At 40.7% G+C, this 20467-nt stretch overlaps 1 protein-coding gene across 7 annotated transcripts in view; it reads right to left on the bottom strand.

Annotated features, from left to right (window-relative positions):
• LOC102930118 (c-Maf inducing protein) overlaps positions 1–20467 on the bottom strand; it is a 183752-nt gene that overhangs the window by 100845 nt on the left and 62440 nt on the right. The gene's annotated exons all lie outside the window — the stretch shown is intronic.

Raw genomic sequence — 20467 nt, 5'->3', positions numbered from 1 at the left:
CTGAGCATGCCATGTTCCCGCTCCTCCCCCTGCCTCCTGGAGCATGCTAGCACTGCCAAACAGCTGTTTGGTGGCGGCCAGGCAGGAAGCGCTGGAAAGTAGGCGGTGGAGCGGGGACGCAGCGTGCTCACGGGAGGAGGAGTTGGGGTGGAAGGTGAAGAGAGCTTGGCTGCCAGTGGATGCAGAGCACCCACTAATTTTTCCCCGGAGCACCCACGGAGTCAGCACCTATGCAATAGGATCTCCTAGCTGCCATGCACATGTCATACAAAGCTATTTACAAGGCATTATTATGACAGCTGTTTGTCAAGCTTACGAGCTACAAAAAAGTGTGGTAGCCAGGTCTGTCCATTAAAAATACAAATAAGACAAGCTGGAGATGACGTTTTCCACTAGACTGGTGTTTCTCAACCTGGGGGTTGGTGGCAGGACGAGTTTAGGAGGCTTGCAAGCTGGGCCAGAGTTAGGGGGTAGGAAGCAGGGCAATTGCCTGGGGCCCCACGCCACAGGGGGGCCCATGAAACTACTTCATATGTTTCAGTCCTGAAGCCCCGCTCTCAGTGCCAGTTGAAGGTCCCCCCAACCCCCAAACTTAAGATACGAGGTCGTAATTTTTTCTAGTAGGGGATCACGATTTTATTTTTTAAATCTACCGGGGGTTGCCAATACAAAAAGGTTGAGAAACACTGCACTAGATAAAGACACAAAATACTATGCATCTGACTACTTGTCACAGGATGAATTCTGACAAAACTATTTCTAAGCACATCTCTCATTCCTTGGCACAGCTGAGTTTGTACAGGAAACTCATGTGTAGGCCATCCTATTAGCTCTTAAGGTACAAGACCATGCTTTGAATATTCTGATCTGAGTTCACACATGCAGGAGGCCCCTCAAAAAGGCATTCTTGCTTCCTACACATTCTAATTAAAATGCTTTTAGATGACCAACAATATAAAGAAGTTTTGATGGAAACTATTGGGTCACTATAGGCCAAATCCTACTCCCAGCACTGTCAGTAGTAAAGATTCCAGTAACATCAATGGGAATAAATTCTAGTTCAGTTACAACTACCCTGAATCATAAATATATATTAAAAAAACCCTACGAAGTGAACAGAGACATGTTTGGCTATCTGTGCTTCTCTATAAGATATTACGCCTGGGCTTGGTGGTTGTTGTGGGGGTTTGTTGTTGTTGTCGTCTTGAGATCAAAGACATCTGATAATCCATTTTTATCGATTAGTCACATTGATCAAAGCACATTTATGGTATTTGGGGACATCGGGATTAGCTTGTTCTTGCACCACCAAAAGGTCTCCCAAACTAAACATACTACTAACAGGATCAGCACTTGGGAGGGAGCTGTCCTAGGAACTTGTGGGTACTGCAGCAAGTGGTGATGGTGAGGCAGGAGGAGGCATTTTTTCCCCTTTAAGTCAGTGCTGAGCCAAAAAGGACAAAGTAAAGGCACAACCTTGTAAATTCTAATTACAAACAGAGCACCAGAGGCCCAATGCCGCTCTCAGTTACTCTAATATAAAGTCAAAGTAAGTCTTCTGTAGTCAAGTGCAGCTGCTTTTAGAAAAGAAAAGAGTGTGTCTTTCATTATCCGCTTGATATGCAGTATCTTCCTAATGCTTTTCAGGGTCACTATTATAATAGTGCTACTTTGCACTTCTCTATCTTCCTTATTCTCATGATCTCAGAGCATTTCAGGAGTACAAATTAAGCTGCGCAGGAAACCTATGAGTTAGGTAAAAATTAGTCCCACTGGAAGATGGGGAAACTGAGCCACAGGGCTCCACCCACTTCCCATTCCGTCCTGCCTCAAGGCTCCTTCTGTTGACTTTTGCCACAGACTCTCAACATCAGCAGCAAATATGAGGGTAACTCTGCAAACCAAGGGGAAAGCCATCAAAATTTACCTCCCACTCAACAGTTCTCCAGAATTCAACAAAAGCAAGCATCTTAGTGTTGCTCGGATTCAAATGACAGTCTTCAGTGTCAGGCAACAGAGAAAAGGCATAAAAAGCCAAATTACTGACCTGCCAAAATACAACGGCAGCTCTCTTGCATTCTCATTCAATAATGTTGAATCAAGCGAGTTCATAAGCGCAGCATTCAGGGCCATGCACCAAAACGGAAGAGCAAATCCATTGTGTGGTAGAAGGAGTGGAACATGACATAATCCCTTGGGATGAGTTTTAATCCTCCTGTATTAAATGAGGTGTTTACATTACGATAAATAACGGATGGCGCACTCGCCGCATCATTGGAAACCTCCCTTGCTGGTATATTAACCATTTCAGTGCCTTGAAACAAAAGAACATCCCTCCTCACCTTGCCTTTTCTTTATGGTTTTCGTAAGTCTTTCAAGGAGCAAATGAGCTATTTTGTTCTGATACTGTTCCAACATGATCGCATCTTATTCTTTGTCAGAACCTTTAATGTCCCTTGGCAGACCGCCTTAGTCCTCGGGTCTTTGTTTCATTTATCATTAGAAATAAATTGGGGCCAAGTTTTCAGCCGGCCCCAAAACCAAGTTTCACCAGGAAGTTAGGTGTACAAATGAGTATTCAAATGCTGTCTAACTATAGTACTCAAAGTGCGTGAATGGCATCAGCAAATGTTTAAAATCAACAGGAGACATTTCAGAAGCAGACTGTCAGGATCTAACCCTTTGACTTGATTCCAACGACTAACTTAACCATTGTCTAAAATGTCCTCTGTATGTGAGAGGCAATTTGGGACAGGAGCCTGAAGAATCTGAGAGGGTTGTTTAATATCCACCACCTACCTGGCTAAAAAGAAAAAAAAAAATATCCAGGCACATTTTTTTAAATTTCACTTTTTTTCCTTTTTCTTAAATGTTTTTCTGAATGCGAAAGCTGGGGGTTTTGCTGTGCTTGGAGGTCTCCTTTGGGTCTCTTGCAACACTGCATACATATAAATGGCCTGTTTCATGCTTTGCTTCCCATTTAAACAAAACATTCAAACAGTAGCTTTATTTTTGTTAAATATAGTCAGTTTTTCTGTATTCTGTCATATATTTCTGAACTGAGTGGTTTATTTTTCCGTTTCAACAGGGATAGTGTTGGGATAAAAGAGGAGTGGAGGGGAGTTGTATATTTTTTTTAAATCAATACCCATGTTACTTAAATGTTGAGAATTTAAAAAAAAAAAATAGCATTCCAATTTACTTTTCACCATTTGTGCTGTGTGTTTACTTTTTGTGCTTTCCTCTACAAAGACAATGAGACCAGGCTGTTTAATTTCCCTTTTAGGTAGTGAGTTTTGATGTCTGACTGTAATGTAGGAGCACATGTGCTGTATTTGAGATTCCATGAAAACACATATACAGGGATCCAATCCAACTCCCACTGAAGTTAGGGAAGATTTCCCCACTGATTTAAATGCATTTTATTCAGGCCCCACATTAGGGTTGGCAAGTCCCCCTTTCGTTTTAAGCAAAACTACATTTGAGGCATAAAGCTAGTTGACTTTGTGCCCTCAAAACTGCCCTTCCACTCTAAAGTTGAGTTTCTGACATCTTCACCCCTCCAGTCATCCCAGTGGAATCAAAAGGAGTATGCAAGGAGCAACACACTACATGACACGAGTAAGGCCATCAGAACATATACCAAAGTGATTTCAGCCATCAGAATTTAAAATTATGAACAATCTCAATGATGCACAGATATTTTCTTTTAATATTTAACTCAAGAGATCTTACTGTGCAGAAAAAAGTACTGTAGAGTTAGGGAGAGGGGTTTAATATTCACATTCCGACAGTATCTTTCACTTCTTCTGATAAAGCAGGTCGGAAGCAGGGGAGGTACTGTATTTACTAATCTGATATCAGCCGCTCTAATAAGCAATTTTTGAAGACATCTCACTGTAGTGACGTAGTGTGCCTTCCTACCAAAGATTATGGAATTGCTTTCCACTAAACAGCTTCCTCCCTCACATGACCTTCCGGGACCCAGAGAAAAGAGCAAGGATGCAGTTGAACTCTGCTACTAACACTCCCTAATTATTTCAGAAGAAACCAAAAGACGTCAGCAACTGGAGTTTCTGCTCTTTCTTCCACAGGAAAAGAGAAAGAGCCTGTGACAAGCAAGCCACTAGATCAGCCCTCGTGTTAGAAGAAGTCAAGTCCTTGGCCCACCATGTAAAGGAGATAAAGATTGACCTTGCAAACAGCAAGCAGGTTTAGTCTGGGTTACTTCAGCAAAATGGTTGGCATTTAATGTAAATGAATGTACTACAACTAAAAGAAAAGGGAGTACTTGTGGCACCTTAGAGACTAACAAATTTATTTGAGCATAAGCTTTCGTGAGCTACAGCTCTGAAACCTGTTCTATGACTGCGACTGTAATCTCACACACATCTCTGCAAGTAAATACTGCCTCTTCCACTGGGCTGACTTTTTCATATCCAAGATCGATAAATTAGAAACTTTTTAATTGCATGACAGCTACTGAGATTAGAAAGGAAAGGAGCTGACTGACTCATAAATCTGATCAATGTGTTATTCCATTTCTGAGTATCTTTGTCCTGGCTTCCAGTAATCTGTCCTACTGGTTTTAACTAGGTACTTTTTTTCTTTTAAAGCTCTTAATGGCTTCAGGTTCTCACGTACTTCCCTTTTGCTGATGCTTTATTATACACACACACACACACACACACACACACACACGACGTAACCACAGACCTCCTCATTAGGGTTTACTTTGAAATCTTTTATCGTTGCAGAATTTGCCTTCTGCTCTGTGAGTGTGTTCCACTCACTAGCACGGGAAACCAGGCAATTAAAAGTTGAGGGGTTTTTTTGGTCTTGATTTTTGTTTTTATTTATTAAACACCAAGAGCATACTCAGCTTTATGTTATAAAAAAAATACACTTAAGGAACACACACAGCTTCTGCCTTGAAGAGCCTATGGTCTAAACAAACAATGCAGCTTGATTTCAGGCATAAAATGATTTATCACAAAATAGTGCAGGTTTTCAGTTTGTTTTCTTAAATAGCATAACCACAACTGCTCATCTATGGTGTTGTATAACTGCATTGTGCCATAACCAGCAATCTTATTTGCCAATTTCTAGTATATTAGATACAGCTAAATCTCAGGAACAGATCTAGCTCTTTTCTAATGGCAAACTAGAAGATCATTTTAAAACATGAAAGATACAGGGATCAACTCTATAGAACAGTGACTACATTTTTTTGGTGCTCGGTCTGCATATGTAAAAGTGAACATCAGCAGTGCCCAGAACATGCAGAAATTAACCCATGACTTGAAAGTGCAATGACTACTAATATTTTTGGCTGCAAGGCAAATTTTTATCAAGTGGCAGGATACCACCTCCTGCCAGCCAACATAGCTCCTTGTTTTGAAAGGGCAGCCAATGGAATAAACGTAAGCGACCTCAAACAATGTTAACAGTCGATCTAATTCAATGCAATCATGTCATAAATTGTACTGGTGTCAGCTTTTGATTAAGCACAGGATACTACGCCCTTGAAACACAGAAGATGAATGTTCTGAATAACACAATACACTGCAGGTACTGTGCCAGTCATGGGTTGCTGTTTCTTTTACACAGGAAGAGCAAGAAGGAAATTGCAATCTGCTGTCCATACAGTAGTTCTGACGGGATGAGAGAGAAACACATCCCATAATATGTGGGGCATCTTTTCTATCCCCAATCTGACAGCTCCTTGGTACAGACATGATTCACAGGCTGTGTAAAACAACAGATGGTTGTCAGTGGAGAAAAGGAAACCAAGGGCATCTAGATTAGAAATTGATTTTGTCTATCCTACTTAATTTCTGCATGCTAAAACCTTGTAACACAGCAAATATTAGGCAACCATGTGTTGTTCTTTGTAGGAAAGAAACTGACAATAACTAACGAGCTCTTAGCACAATCACAATTGGCACTGACTGCCAGCAATTGGCAGAATGAGGACAGAGGCCAAGGAATGTATGGGAATCGTGTCTGAAAGCTCCACCGACTCTTAAAGATTGTCCTAATAAGTGAAGTATTGGGTGCAGAAAGCTTGCATTGCCGCTGCTCATGCAGTTCCCGTTCTGTGGATAAGCTGAAAACTGACTCCTGGGGCTGACAAATGGGCACTTTTCACTAGGACTAAAATCAATATATGTTCATGGCCACCACATATAAAATGAAAAGGAGTATTCTGGCACCTTAGAGACTGACAAATTTATTTATAAAATGTCACTGATCACTGTCAAAAGGGCAGGCTGACTTATAGGGAAGGAAAGGATCAGCTTAAACATCACAAGACGGTCCTGTAGCTGTAGAAACGTTCCCCATTTTCATCACAGAGAAGGTTTGTCTAATCATATGGTGGGATTATTTGCCTTCATTACACACATGGTCAGAGAGGCAGAGTCTGCATTCCACTGGTCACTTTCCAAGGGAAGGCACTACAGATCAGCACCAAGAATCTGTCACTGAAGCAAACATATAAAAACGTTACATAGCAGTCTGTGCCCTGCCACCATCCCACTCCCTGTTGTAGAGACTATTATTTTCAGAACTGTGGGAGAGATTATATATATCAAAGGAACTAATTCAACCAGTTCCATAGAAAATATATGATCTATTTCCATGTAACAGTTATCTTCAGAAAATACATGTTGCAGCTGAAATTATTTTGGGGAAGTTCTATGGCCTGTGTTATACCGGAGGTCAGACTAGATGATCATGATCAGTGCCTTCTGGCCTTCGAAACTAAGACTCTATGAAAATGTTTGGCTTTAGAATTTTTGAAAGAACAAGTGTTATACAGTATTTACTAAGCTGGGAGAATCTAAGCAGGATCAGAGGTTCAGGTCAGTTTTAGGCATGAATTTAGGGAGATACAACTGGCATAAATTAGGTAATTGTGTGAGTAATCAGCCAGTTGCAGCCACTTATGCAGAGCGGCAAGGTGGCCTTGATGACAGAGCACTGGCCTGGGACACAAGAAAACTGGGCTCTATTCCCAGATCTACCATGGACCTACAAGGTGATCTTGGCCAAGCCACTTCATCTATCTGTGCTTCAGTTTTTCCATCTGTAAAATGGAGGGGGCTGATACAGCCCTCCATTGTAAAGCACTTCGAGAGCTACAGACGAAAAGAGCTTATTATGTATTATTATGCAACTAAATAATTTGCACAAATAGCTGGAGAAACTGAAAATCTATACCATTATTTCTAAATATTGTGTTCAAATGTATTGGTGGTGTGGGTAAATGACAAGATACAAAAAACCCAGAAGTGTTAACTTTAACTTTTACCACCATTCCAAATTATTTTCTAGTAAACGTTACAACTTAAATAAAGAAAGTAGGAGGCAAATCTAGGAATTAACTTGCATCTACGTCATTCCCCTGACCTATATATTACTTTACCAAAACATTTTACATGCCGACGCAAGCTTCCTGTAACTTTAACCACTGAATGATGAAGCATAGCTGTGCTTTAACAGATCCTCTAGCTAAGTGCATTACTGCACAAGCCACTGCATATGACACCCAAAACCAAATCCCAAACAAGTCTTCTAGCTTTTCTAGGTGTACTTTTCTGCGTCTAAAAATACATTTGTACATACCAGAGAGACACTTCCACATGGTTGCTTCTGAAAGGTGCAAATAATTATATTGGTTTTTGCAATGGAATGCAATGTATTTCTCCCACCCCCCACCCCACCTCCTTTGCGCTCTAAGGCCAAATCCTGCAGTCGTTTCTCAGTAGCTTGTCCAAAAATAGTTGGCTGGTCTGAGTCCACTTGCTAGCAGTCACCTCGCAAAAAAACAATATAATGTTTGGTCCTGACTGACACCTGTGCTTACTGTCTCAGCAGAAAGGCTAAGGACTGATTGGCATTGAGTCTCTTAGAGGTGGTCCTTCCACACTGGCAGAGCTTGGATTTCTGCCACTCTGTCTTTACTATGCACAGATTATGTCACTCTTCAAGGCTATCAGCTATTCCCTTCATCAGCAGTAATTTCACCCTTAAAAAGCATACCAGTCATACTATGTATAACCAAAATGATCAGATTCAATCTCCAATGCAGCAGCCAACACTGGCTTTGAAATGGAAACTAAACCTATGATTTATTCAGAGCGTAAGTGCAAGACAGGCAAGTACAGGCTTCCTTGATTCTGCAAGGAAATACAGTGCAGAGGAGGTAGGCCATGCAATTCAGCTCAGCACTTGGTCTCTCCTATCCACACACCTTTTGACAGGATTAATTCTGTGGAAAGGCTAATATATTTAAAAGGCGCTCTAAGTGCTCATTAGGGTTAAGATTGAGATAACCAGTCTCATCGCAGGATGCAAGCAAGAAATGCAGTCTATCTAGGAAGCAGCTATGGTTTGGGCGTTGGTACTGTACGTAGCTTTTTTCCCCTCCAAATGCTACAAGGACGGCAGCACCAAGCACATGCACTGACACGAACATGGAATCACCAGCTCCATAAGGCTGATAAAAGAGCCCTCTTTTTAAAAATTGGTTTTAAAACTAACAGCAGACGACGTGGGGGAAACGACGCGTATAGACAACAATTTAAAAAAAAGGTAAGTAGATCATGTATTCCCACGAGTTCTCCTCGAAACTACTCACTTCAACAGGCTGAACTGTTACTGAAAAGAACACCTCTAGGCATCACACACAACAAAGATCTTTGTCAGGCGTGCCTCTGAGTTTTAACCTACGTAACAGTCACATCTCATAAACCCAGCAGTTCAATGAATACTTAGAAGGATGCATAGATAGAGATTAGACTTCCCCAGTATGCAAAGGGTTAAACTGGATGATCTCATCTCATATCACAATGATCTCGGCATCAAAGAAATGAAGAGGTAGCACAAATGCTACTTTTCTCTTCCTCTGTCTCAGATATGCCTATGGCTGCCTTTAAAAACTAACTGCGACATAAAACCCATTTGGGCTAAAGCAAAGCGCATGCAGCAAGGGACTTTATTCCCTGGGCAGCAGCAAATTATTACAACTGTTATTACACCCTGTTACACCAGTTATTCCTCCTACTCTTTTAAAAACAAATCAAACCTAGGATCCTGTCACAGAAAGCGGCTTTCGCCGCATGGGGTGTAAATCTGTGACAGAGAAAAGACCCTGGAAGATCATGTTTCCCAAGAGCTATCTGTAGTATACAAGTAGTTTGATATACTTGAATTACTCCCAAATGCACTACCAGATTACACTCAATCTAGTTCGCATACTAAAACAGGAGTAGATAACAATGTTTGGTCCTTATATAGCCCTTTTTTAGTCTATCAGAACGTCTTACACACCTTGTGTAACTATCTCCTAAGAAGCCTCTGAACTACATATCATTACTCCCATTTTACTGGGCAATTGAGGCACAGAAACGTGAAGTGACTTATTCAGGTCTACACAGAGAGCGAGAATTAGGTTCCCAATCCCCATCTCTTATCACTAGGCTACCCTGCAATAATTTGTCTAAGGTCTGTGTTCTTTCCCCACCGAACATTTTCAATACACCTTATAATTACTGTTCCATAGAAGACGTAACAACGTATGGCTGGATTTTACTCTTTTCCTCTCGGTATCTGAGCTTTATCAGACCTCACACACTGGGTGACATTAAAGTTAAAGAGAAAAGAGCATCGATTATCAGCAGTGGGCTACAACTGTGGTAGGGAGCAAATAATCTTTCAGAGAGTCAGTGGAAAAAACAAAGCCATGCACCAGCTGTAAAAAACACTGTTGTATTTCCCCCTACGCCCCACCCTAAGCCGTTACATTTTCTAAAAAAGGTGAAACCTAAAAAGGACAGGAGCCATTTCTGATGCTGGTCTGCCTCTTGTTAAATTTTATTTGTATTAATACCTGGAGATGGGCTTTAAACACATACGCTCCCTTTGTCATTGTGTTGCTCTTTCACACAGTCCAGTGGGTACATCTGTTAGCATTTATATGAAAAACAAAAAATATTTTGCAGCCCTTGCCAAATGTGGGTTACCAGCACATTACCATGTGTGTGCTCTCACTGCACTTAAGCATCCTTGCAGAGACACAAGGCAGCAGTCTGAAACTGAGAGTCAAGATGAGCCTGTTTTAAAGAGTCCAAGAACTCTACAGAGCTTTACAGTAGCTGAATTGTCTCTGCACCCTGAAGTCAGCAGCGTGAAGGTCTTGCTGTGCAACCATAAGGGGTTGACTCCAATGTCAGCAGGCTAGCCATTTCAGCGGAGGCAAAAGTGCTGCTTTGTTTGCAGCCAAGTGGGTGACTTTTCAGAATCTCCCTCTGCCTCAGGGAGATAAGGGAAGCAGGCATGGAGGAGTCAAGACTCTGACCAGTCACCCAGCCCCAGCCTATGCCAGAGGCCAGGTGGCCAAGAGAAAGGTACTGGGATTACTCAGCAGTAGAAAAGTTAGCAGGAGCAATGAAAACACATCCCTGATGTATGGTTTACTGGCATAAGTGATAGATTTTAAAATTCAGGAAAAATGATGCATCATCCAAAACATCTTTGCATGAATGCAAATCGTCCACGTTCACTGCAGAGCACCCACCCACAGGGCTCACATTTTTGCCAAAGCTGGTCCACAATAACCAAAAGTAAGGAAGACTAAAAACAACAAAAGCAGCAAGTACAAACACCTGAGCCTACAGGTGGGGAGGTGGAGAGCAGCACCCATTATAGGCATCTCAGGGCAAGTCTTAACTACATTACATGGTGAGCGGGCACTTGAGCGCCATTACATTCAAGCCATCATAAGAGACTATATCACAAACATCTCCATCAACCCCCGGACAATCAGAGCAAGGTCAAAATATCAGAGATGTTAGGGGCAGACATCAGGAGTAGAGATTGGTTGCCGAGGAACACAAGAATCATTCATAAACATAGCTGTTCCAGTACAGGGCCTCAAAAGCATAGTCACTCTATATTTACCCAGCATCTTTATCTAGCATGGTTAACACAGAATGTTTGCTTCAGATTTTAGAAGAGTACAAAGTACCACAAGCAGGAACACTGGAACTTAAAATAAATAAATAAAAAAAACAACCTAAATAAAAAGATTCACACTGAAATGGCTTGAGCTGAGAGAAGAGAAATTGGGGGGAAGCTAAGTTAAGATTCTTAGGGTTCAATTTTCTTGCTGCAGGATACAATTAAATCCCATGGACTTCCAGGGGAATGACCCTCTCCTGTTGCAATGCTAGCAATACACACTATTTCTAGCTCCACATTTTTTTGGACACTTTTATTGTGAAATGCTGCACAAACAGCATTTGCTCTGCGCTGAGTGGAGAGGAACCATCCAAAGGTCAGCACTACCCAGCATAAGTAAACAGAGGAAGACAAGACTGTGCCAGTGGAAGAAGAGACATGTATTAGGGGCTCCCTTTTGCATGCAGCAGCTGTCTCTCTTGTAATCAATTGCAGCATGATGGGAAACGGCCATTTATGAATGTACAACATTGGGGATTCTGTCTGCTCAGATTGTTGTTGACTGGGAGGTTTTGTTGCTGTAGTCCTCAACTCTGGCAAATTGTTAACTGTGCTTCTCTGTGCAAAAGATAAGCAGGTTCAAATTCCATCTGTTAAAAATCTCAGTAGGAACTGCAAGGCATAGACAAACAGATCGATTGGTCTTCTATAGTAACACACAGAGTAGAGGAACAGGAAGCAGAGGACTTCAAATTCCCATACCTGCAGTTAGCCAAGAACTGCATCTCCACTCCTAACACTGACTTGGTCAGAAATCTGCTGATCCCATTAGCCCAAATGAGAGAGAAAAATGAAACAGAGAGCACATATGTATACAGAGAAAGGGAAAGAGAATTCAACATAGCGAAAGGTTAGTTCACAGGATTAGCACCTAGTTAACCAATTCTGCATTTTTAAATAGAAAATAAAAAACAAAACTAAAAAAAGATGATCTGACAGTTAAAGCTCAGGACAGGGAGCCAGGAGACCCACTTACCATGTGACCAAGTCACATAAGGTCAACATTTTCAAAAAGTATCCATTTCATTTCCCGTGCCTGGAGTTTTTGGTGCCAAATTTGGGACATCCGGCTCCTGATTTCTGGAGATGCTGAATATCTGCAGCTGGCACTGACCTCACTTAGGAGTTGCAGGCATTCAGCACCACTGAAAATCAGGTCTCCAGGTCTCAAACTGGGGGCCCAAAGATTGAGTCCCTCAAATTAATAGTCACTTTTGCAGATATGCTCTTTAATCTCTGTCTCAGTTTCCCTACACATTAAATGAGGCTACTAAAATTTAGCTACAAACTGGCACTATGAGGTTAAATTCACAAAATATTTGTAATATATTTGGATGGAAAGTACTCAAACAAGTGCAACTATTATCATTGAAGAGATGTACTTGTGTCCAAAGACAACTGTGGACTGTAAAAAGAAAAAAATGATTTATTTTGGGTATATCACTCGAAATTTTTCCCCCCCTTTTCCTTACATTTAATGCTCAGGTGCCCCCTTTAGGGATGATGGCAGCTGTCAGCAGTAACAGTGAAAAAATTTGAAGTACAAGAACATTTATACCATGTGGGTAATGTTAGATCTCAGCAAGCAATTTTCTATCCTACTCACACAGGCTACATGAGCATAGCTCTATATACAAGCACAAAGGACTCTGAAAGAAGTGAATCTTTTGACATTTTTTACCCTTATAATCATAAAAGCACAGCTCAGTCTGAGTCAGTCATCATCAAAAATGACTAGAGGTTCAGGTTCTACTTGTAAGTACTATTTAAGAAGCAAACATAGTAAAGTGATGACAATCTCCATTCAACTGTACCTACTGTATTGGTAACAAGTGTCATAATGAAGGGAGGGTGAACCCATAAACCCGGGGAGGATGTACGCCAATATACAGTCTATATACCGGTTTCAGAGTAGCAGCCGTGTTAGTCTGTATTCGCAAAAAGAAAAGGGGCCACAAGTACTCCTTTTCTTTTTGTATTCTGTATACTGTCTTACTTTTGTTAGTTAACAACAAATGAGGTTTTGGCCCTAATGGAAGCTGGGGATTAGCCACATCAGACCAGTTTGTTTCCCACAAGTACCTTTTTAAAATACATATTATATATATATATATATATATATATATATATATATATATATATATATATACACACATACATACACACACACACACACATACACACACACACATATATACACATACACACACACACATATACATATACAGTTTCTAAAAATACATCTGGTATTGCTTCATTTTACATTAAAGGGGAAAAAAATAAATCTGGCTTTGAACTTCCCAGTTACTGACAAAGATCTCATGATGACATGCTGAATATCAAGCTACTAAGCTTCATATACCCCTGAAAGTCACAAGATTAGTGCATTACACCTGCGTGTTGGCCGGAAAACTAGGTAGCACCTACAATTCTGGCCACAGCTGCTAACCACTGAGACTAATTACAGTCAAAATCTACCAAAAAGCTCACGTCACTGGTGGCTTGTGCGAGGGCAGAGGACAAAGTACATTTCTGCTCCTCCAGTACTGTGTATCTCTACTCCTTGCTTCCTGCTTAGCAGTTTGCAAGAAACTGTATTCACAGCCTGTGAAGATGGCAAAATGGTCTGAAGGATTCTGCAGTCCCAGGTTAGCCTATTTTTCTGCAACTCCAGAGTCTTATTCACATCATGCTGTCATTCTTGGTAAATGCTCTCCACTAAACACAACTGTTTGAACAGAGAGCCCATGTCAATGAGCCGGCAGTCCTGCTAACATACTATGGGAAAAATCCTACCAGGGCTGGGTAGAAAAGGTAGAAGCCTATAGAGTTTCTGAAGGCATCTTGTATGCTCTGGCCATCGCATTCAATTACTGAATAGCTTGTACCAACATAGGTGGATATCACTGGCTCCTCCGAGACACTTCAGGAGCATTTCTTTTCTCTCCAACACATGCAAATAAATATGTCTGAGCCCAGAAACCAAAATAGTAGTAACTAAAAGCTTGAAAATGAAAATCAGAGGCTCTCATCTTTTATCTACTGAAGAGTGCACAGATACACTAGACCGTAACAAATTACACCGAGATTCTGATACACTTCCATACCCTGAGTAGTGGGCTGAGAGTGTTACTCAGCATGAAGAAAGCTTGCACAATCAAGGTGTTAGGATAGTTTTTACAGGGGTCAGTATTGCTATCACGTGCTTTTCGCACACAACCTGTGTTTCACCCATAGGTGTATGTATAAGCAACTCCACCCAACCGTGGTTGTATTTGTCTCAGACCTGCCTTGAAGTGGTTAAGAATATGAAACAAAGCACAGAAGAAAAATAAGTCAGACTGAAAGAAATGCAGGGTGATGTGAGCTGAGCTGACGGAACTGTAAAACCCCAAATACATGCTTTCACTAGGAGATCAGTTACACAGGTTGTGACCTTCATGAGCATAGGCTTTTATTCAAGCAGTTTTATAACCCTTTCACACACTCATAGCAAGTCATTACAAGTTCTCTCTCTCTCTCTCTCTCAAGAAAATGGAAAGCTTTGTATTGTGTTAACAGGAGCAGGAATGGTTCTATAGCCCAGGAGATATTGTGATGTATTTGGGGGCGGGGGGGGGGGGGTCACTTTTCTGTTCATGTTTCAATGGAAATTTTCCCAGCAGCTCACAAGAGAGTAATGAGACTACTGTGCATATGTACTACAATGTTAAAAATGTCTGAACTGTCTAATTAATTGTCTAAATGGAGTCACAAATGGATTAATGCTGGTTGAGGGTGGTCCTTCAAAAACTAATTTGTCTATCTGCAGTAATTAAGAACTCCTGTCTGTTCCTTTGATTTTCCACCCACTAGATGAACCCTACCCAGCAAGATGGCAGATCCTGGCAGCGGAGGCTGGCACAAACAGCAAAAAATACAGATGCCCATTTCTCAACTCAGTGAAAGAAGGGTCTATTAAAGGCAGATAAATTACACTGTCTTTATCTCAATGTTACTGTGAGAGATCTCTCCCTCTCCTCCATTAACACCATAATGCAAATGACATATTAGGGCAACCCAAATTTTACATCACACAATTACCAGAGTTTGGGCTAAACAAATAAATGTTTTTACACAAACTGGTCTTAAAAATGTCACATCATCATAAATGTTAGAACTGGAAAAAACTTAGGAGAGCACCCAATCCATCTCCATGCCAATGCAGAAGTCTGTACCGGATGTCACAGAAAATGGGTTGGTCAGGCCTGAGATCCGTAAATATTTGCTGGATATCTCACCATCCTAAAGCAGATCTTATGCACATGCTTTTGGGACAATGCTACCTTATATGGACATTGAGAAGAGGTAACTGTTCTGGATATGAATTTAATGGCCAGTGCAGCCATCTACAAACTAAGACCTTGATCCTACCAGCCCATGTATGGTACATAGTAGGGACTGAGGGCTTCTGTGTTCTAGCTCAAGGGAGTGCACAGCCTACATATGAAAGCAGGCAAGGTTAAACACGTCCACCGCACTGAAGGAGATTAAGGCTCATGCCCATTTCCCACAGTCAAGAGTGCAGGATAAAATAAAGAGTCAGATTGTGGGTGGAAACTTAGCCTACAGAAAACATGGGGCCAGATCTACAGCTGGCTTAAACAGGAAGCTCCATCAAAGTGAATGGGGTTATGAGGATTTATACCAGCTGAGAATCAGCTCTGAGGAACAATGAGCAGAAGTGTGGTCCTTATTATGCCAGTGATACATTTAGCTCTGCATTCCTCTCTCAGGCCTCATTCATGCAACTAGGCAGTAGTAGTTCAATGCTGATGCAGCACACATTCATATAGGATCAGTTTGCTTGTACTCTGTCCTGATCAGCATTTTTTACCTTCCATTTATAATCACAACTCTTTGCACTAGGGTTGATGACAAAACAGGCACAGGGGAAATCTTCCACAAAAGCCTCTCTGACATTTTTTTCAACATTTTCCTGAAATTTCAAAAGGCAAGCTATTTTGACCAGCTCCACTCTGCACCTGTGATGTGCAAGGTCAAGTGGCACACCGGGTCTGAAGAATGTTCCATCCAAAAAAGCAACCTGGAGGCAGATTTAAATTAACTGGGGTTGCAACTGGTTTGAAAAATCTCATTAAGATAAATTTTTGACCTTCCCACAAAAATATTTCCCATTTTCCAACTGGTTTTAATGGCAGTGATTAAGTATCTTAAAGCATTGGTAAGACAATGCTCCTCCAACAGAGGCAATAATAGATTACTAGTCTTACAATGCATCTCTGGAGAGAGCAATTTATAAAATACAGGATGGGGAAGTTATTTGAAAGCACATAGATGCCATTTATGGATTATATTGATGGATCTGGGACTGAGTATGAAAATATGTTGCGTTACTATATTTGCTTACTACATAAGCGACGGCTACGTAGACTTGTTACCACATGGCATTTTGATTTAAAAATTAGACTGATGTAAAATTGACATGGCACACACTAAATTGATTAAAAGCTGGCTGAAGCTAGACAAATTCAGACTGGAAATGAAGTGTACGTTTAGATTTATTTAGGCATAAGCTTTTGTGGGTAAAAAACTCCACTTCTTCAGATGCATGGAGTGAAAATTACAGATGCAGGATGAATCTGTAATTTTCACTCCATGCATCTGAAGAAGTGGAGTTTTTTACCCACAAAAGCTTATGCCCAAATAAATCTGTTAGTCTTTAAGGTGCCACCGGACTCCTCGTTGTTTTTGTGGATACAGACTAACACGACTACCCCTCTGACTTTTAACCCTGAAAGTACTTAAACAATTAAGTACGTGGAATAATTCACCAAGTGTCGTGGTAGATTCTCCATCACCAGCAATTTTCAAATCTAGACTGGATGTTTTTCTAAAAAATATGCTCTATGAATTATTTTGGGGGACTTTCTATGGCCTCTGTTACATAGGGGGTCAGACTACATGAGCACAATGATCCATTCTGGCACTGGAATCTATGAAAATAAGCATTCTGCTTCAAGTAATAGACTTTTGCCCTTGTCTCTTTGGGTGAAGGAAGGATTTTTTTTTTCTTGGAATTAGGTTTTCTTCTTTGGGTCACTTTAGGGTTTAGTTTAGAATTGGGCCGTGAACATACACGTGGGTGTGTTTGTAATGATTATAATTTGCTAATCTCACTTGCTGTATATGCTGGTAGGAGGAGCAAGGTTGGTCTGATGGTTAAGGCACAAGGAAAGGCTTAAGTGTCAACTTCTGGGAGTCAGAAGGCCTGGGTTCATTTTGTTTTTCTACCTCATGAAAAACCACACATTTGCCACTGACTATTAAAGCAACACGCAATCAGAGACAGACTCACGCTTACCAGAAAAGAAAGCTGACCCTAGGGTTAGAAACCTATGATAGGCACTGAACTTTAGGTTAGCAAATCAAGGGGCCAGATTCTGATCTTACTTGTACTAGTTTTACACTAGTGAAACTCCACTAATTACAATATAGTTACCCCTGACTTACACCAGCAAGAGGATAATCAGGGTGAAAGCCCTTAGAGAGTAATTCACCCAAAATTCATGGAGAAAAAGAAATGCATCTCTTCCTCCAGCATTTTTCTTGGATAGAAGGACCAGATGGGTAACAGCATCTGGTAATATAGTAGTTGTAAATATTTAAGACCTACTGCCAGCAGCTGAAAGGTCAGTACAAAATGCCAGTTGGTCTTAAATATTATGTCACGTATTTTAGGGTGAACAGACTCCAACTGGCTGTGTGACTCAGACTACAGATGTGAGCGGACTCAGAGCTCCCTTCCTGTAATCCTGAGATTAGAGCACTACTGCTTACTTTCAGCTAATGCTCTGCCTCACTAGATAACAAGAACTCTCTCTGTGGCACAAGGTGTGGTCTCATCTTTCCATGCTGTTTCCTCAACAATTTGGCACCCTCAAAGGGCATTTCAACATCAGCAATTTAATCTTCTATAAATTGCATTGTAGCTATTTTCATATAAATTACTGTATTACAGAAAGAAAGAAATATATTTCCTCCATACACATTCATTTAATGCACCACACCTTACTGATTTTATAGCTTTACACACCTAGGAGGATATATGTATTTTAATTTGCCTTCTCTATCAGCAGGCAATTTAAGAGTCCAACCTATTTGCAGTGTGCTTGCTGTTACAGTGACTTATCAATGTTAAGTGTTTTATTGCCCCGTGTGTCAGAAGCGTTACTGGTGGAAGAAATCACAAATCAAGAAGTAATTTCAGCATATCAGAGGAAACCCCTCATTTAGTTTTTTACCCTAGGTCAGATTGTTTGAGTTCTGGAATTTATGGTTCCAGAAATTCACAATAATAAAACCAAGGTTATCACAGAACTCTAGTTAATCTATAATCTTACAGGAACGTTGTATCAACTACATACAGACTCATATACCTATACTGTAGTTAATTAAGTTAACATGGTGCTAAAGCTGCCCAGGAAAACTAGGATAAGTAAAAGCTCCACCATTGTTGCATTGCATAAGACTTACATTTGCTGTGCCAATTTTTATTTATGTATGTATGTATGTTTAAAAAAAACCAAACTGTTTTTAAAGGGAATTTGGCACTTGAAAAAACGAAGGTGATTGTGTTAAAGACATGAAGCTGTCCTCAGCTGATGTAAACTAGGACAGCACTAATACAGTCAAATGGAGCACTGCCAATTTCTATCAGCTGAGAATCTGGCCCTGAAGTTCTCTATTTATTCCACAGAGCAGGTACAACACCGGCAGCAGCTGTGGAAAAGTTGTTCCACGTTTACTCTACCAGAGTGTGTTTATTTTAAGGGTGGGTGTGTTTTAAGGGATAAAGTTTGGTATTTATTTTTATTCTGTTGTACAGAAGCCTACATGCAAAGGTAAGCTACAGAGATAAAATTATTCTAACAGTAATACATGACAGTTTTGGGAAGGATTTCATTTCTCTTTCCCAGAAGTGTGCCAGATGGTTAGTGAGGGAACACTCATTCTTACAGTAGTTGTGCTCTATTTTAAGAATGGTCAGGACTAGGTTCTTGTTAATGCAGATCTAGGAAAGTGTACACACACACACATTTGGTTTATAGACAGAGACACAGGGGCCATATTCTCCGAACTGGTCAACACCCTGCAGCTTCCAGTGAGAAGCTGCCAGGAACTGTTGAAAATCTGGCCATTTCATATAAGTGCCTAGATAGCAGCCATTGACGGTTCAACTTTTTTGATAATCTGGCCCACAGATACACAGTAAAACCTCAGAGTTACTAACACCAACATTACAAACTGACCAAATGACACACCTCATCTGGAACTGGAAATACGCAATCAGGCAGCAGCAGACACAAATACAGTACAGTACTGTGTTAAACGTAAACTACGAAAAAAATGAAAGGAAAGTTTAAAAAAAAAGACTTGACAAGGTAAGGAAACTGTTTCGGTACTTGTTTCAATTAAATTAAGATGGTTAAAAGCAGAATTCTTCTTCTACGTAGTAAAGTTTCTAAGGTGTATTAAGTCATTGTTCAGTTGTAAACTTTTGAAAGAACCACCTTAACGTTTTGTTCAGAGTTACGAACATTTCAGAGCTACGAACCACCTCCCTTCCCAAGGTATTCGTAACTCCGAGGTTCTACTGTAGATACATTTGACTTTCACTGGGGAAGAATTATATTACAGTTCACTGACTGTTCTGTATATTCTGTGGCCCCCATAAGGCAACTGCTAAAATGAAATGAGAATTCTTTTCACCCTGAACTAAACAATGAACCTCAGCCTCATTTTCACACAATTTAACTATGTTGCCCAGATCAAAAATTCCCCAATTCCACTCTTAAAAACAAAACCAAACCCTAGACTGTCTCATTTCAGAGGATCTTTAAAAGGAGTAAGAAAGGGGGAAGGGGGGGAAAGAGAACCTGAGCTTTACGTATGCAGGCACAGAATAGAATTTGGCTCAGGATATTCTACACCATCCAAAACCGAGAGGCTGTTACTCCTCACAGCTTTACTTAGGTAAATGATGAAAAGTAATTCAAAGCTGAAATCAGAGCACAGCACCCATATAAAATGACCACTTTAAAGAGGCTTTGTGAAGGAGCAGTTGTTTTCATCACTGGTAGGCCTGGCTGTGAAAGAATTTCAAGCAGCATGACCTATTTCTGTGTTTTAGCCTTTCCAAACCCAACAACAGCTGAGAACACATGACCTGAGCTACTCAAGTGACAAAGATGAGCAAACTCTGTCCAAGTATCTCTGGGTTCGTCAACACGGTTCAAGCCTCGAGCAACATGACACAAAGATATAAAAACATTATTTAAAACTGCAATTACAGCAGGTTATTGTGAAAATAAAAACTCCATGCTCCATACTTGGAAATCCAAGCTAATCTCCATCTATCCCACCTCTCACAATTACCTCT

Source organism: Chelonia mydas, chromosome 12 (assembly GCF_015237465.2).
Source record: "Chelonia mydas isolate rCheMyd1 chromosome 12, rCheMyd1.pri.v2, whole genome shotgun sequence".
Lineage (NCBI taxonomy): Eukaryota > Metazoa > Chordata > Testudines > Cheloniidae > Chelonia > Chelonia mydas.
The sequence above is the reverse complement of the archived record's forward strand: the minus strand, read 5'-3'. Positions and strand labels throughout refer to the sequence as shown.